Source organism: Micromys minutus (genome assembly GCF_963924665.1).
Source record: "Micromys minutus genome assembly, chromosome: 12".
NCBI classification, from domain to species: domain Eukaryota; kingdom Metazoa; phylum Chordata; class Mammalia; order Rodentia; family Muridae; genus Micromys; species Micromys minutus.
Genome location: NC_137981.1, coordinates 15,288,397 through 15,290,850, shown reverse-complemented (window position 1 = coordinate 15,290,850; position 2,454 = coordinate 15,288,397). Strand labels below are relative to the sequence as shown.

General features: G+C 43.1%; 1 gene segment (V, D, J or C); it reads left to right on the top strand.

Moving 5' to 3' along the window:
• The first annotated feature begins 494 nt into the window (after positions 1-494).
• LOC308428051 (T cell receptor alpha variable 23/delta variable 6-like) lies at positions 495-1,074 on the top strand. The segment is given in 2 exons: positions 495-546; positions 686-1,074.
• Positions 1,075-2,454: the final 1,380 nt, after the last annotated feature.

Here is a 2,454-nt window from a genome sequence, read left to right as displayed (position 1 = left end):
ATTTTCTCCACTCATCAGTAGTCAGGGAGTATGTTGGTTTCACCTACATTTTGACACTGGATACTAGTGCTAAAATAAATGTGCATATGCAGGTATCTCTCTAATATGAGGGCCTCAATTTCCCTAGGTAAATGCCCATATGTGGTGTTAGCTGGATCTTGGTCTTCCTCTCTCCGTCCTCTCTCTCTCTATCTTTCTTCTTTCTTTCATTCATTCAAAATATTCATACTACTATTCTTGGCAGCTATACCAACACATATTTCTACCAACAGTGTATAATGATAAAATTATAAGGATGGGACTTCTGATTCTCAATTGCTATTTCAATGATATTAAATCCGAGCAGGGCAGGAAGTGCCTCTTGTGTCAGAACATCTCAGTGCTTGGGAAGGGTGGAGCCTGCTGACAGACTGAGGTGCCTGTGAAGTTGGAGTCAGTGTTCTGTGAGAGATAGAAGGCCACCTGAGTCCCCCACAAGCTTTAGTGTAGGAGGAATGGACAAGATCCTAACAGCATCATTATTACTCCTAGGCCTTCACCTGGATGGTGAGTCATGGTGGAGAAACCCTAGGATGTGGGATTCATGTGGAGGCACAAGAGAATTGGGGCACCAGGCAAGTCATGATGTCATAAGCAGGAAGTGCATTCCTGGGAACCTAACAACAGTTGTTGTTTCTCTACACAGGGGTGAGTGGCCAGAAGAAGGACAGATGGGACCAGCAGCAGGTGAAACAAAGTCCCCAATCTCTGACAGTCTGGGAAGGAGGAACCACAATTCTGAACTGCAGTTATGAGGACAGTACTTTTGACTACTTCCCATGGTACCGGCAGTTCCCTGGAGAAGGCCCTGCACTCCTGATAGCCATACGGCCAGTGTCCAATAAAAAGGAAGAGGGACGGTTCACAGTCTTCTTCAGGAAAAGCGAGAAGCAGCTCTCCTTGCACATCGAAGACTCTCAGCCCGGAGACTCAGCCACCTACTTCTGTGCAGCAAGTGCACACTGCTCTCCAGGCACCTGCATCCTGTACACAAACCTGCAGCTGAGGCTCCAGCAGAGCCCTGCTGTGGGCTGAGCCTGGCAGAGATGCAGGGGAGTTTTCAATTGCAGGAGCAGTTGAAGGGAACACTCAGTGAGTGTAAGGATTAGACTATTGATCCAGAGACCAAGCTTTAGTCACAGCTGGCTTTCTCCAGTGTCCCTTTGCTCCTCAGGAGTAGCTGGAGTTTTCCATCTATTTCCTTAACTGGTTTAGACAAATTGCTTTCCTGGGTGGTTGGACACATAATTCTCTTGTGGTTGGTTTGTGGCAACTGTGTATTACAGAGTCCCTGTCTCTCTGTACTCTTGTCAACAGCATTGTGAATGTGTCATTGTTATAGTCCACTGTCTGCAGACTTGACTTTGGCTTCTGGGATTGAAATAACAGTATCTTCTTTTACCTTCATTTCTTCTGATGACCAGGGAAGCGGTGGTGATTCACATGCCCACTGACCTCTTCTACTTCCTCTTGTTTTGGAAAGCAGGAGGCATTCACAAGGATTCAGTCCTATCTACTACAGAAAATTACATCAGTGGAGAAGGAAAAATTCAATTTTTTCATATAATGAAAATACATAATCCTCACTAAAAATAATTTTACATGTGTATTTTATAGAGGAACAAAATATAAAATGGATGTAAAATTTCTATCGTATAAAAGCAGTACCTGTCTTTAGGGCCATCAGCAGTGCACAGAATTGACAAGGGACCTCTTATTGTGTAACACTTGCTAGGTTTACTCATTTAGTGCTAGAGAAATGCCAACTAGATTTCTAATGAAAAAAACAAAACTTTAATTGTCTTAAAAGTTTAAACATTTTCTTGTCACAGGGTTGATGGTTATGGTAGCCATAACCCCTTAGGAAGTCAAGTCAAGAGGAATGTTTGAGCCTAGGATTGGGAATCTAGCCTGAGCTACATAGTGGATCTCTGTCTCAGGAAAAGAAAATGAGCAAAAGCACTGTGGGAGATATTTAGTTTAAGAATGTGAAGCCTATACGTTCTCTTCCTCATCCACAGAGAATAGATTTTTCAGTATAAAAAAGGCAAAGTTAAAAGAAAAATGAAGTCAGTTGGCTTTTAGTATAGGGGATATATCTCAAAATACCAGTAGGGGACCTCCTCATGTTCTTCAAAATCTTCTATCCCTGTCACAGTATTTGTATCTGACTGGGTAGAGTTCATTGAATGAAAACACAGAGCTTGCAAGTCAGCAGGAGAGCAGAGGCAGACTTAAGGATGCAGAACAGAGAGTTTGGAAACACTGGGTACCCTGAGCTTCTTCAGGAATGAAAGGCTGGAGATTAGTTAAAAAGAACAGAGGCAGTTGTGGCAGGCTGATGTAGAGTAGCATAACAATCACCACATCAGTATCTTCCTGTGGTGGGTAAGCAGAAATCTGCTTTTGGAGTTT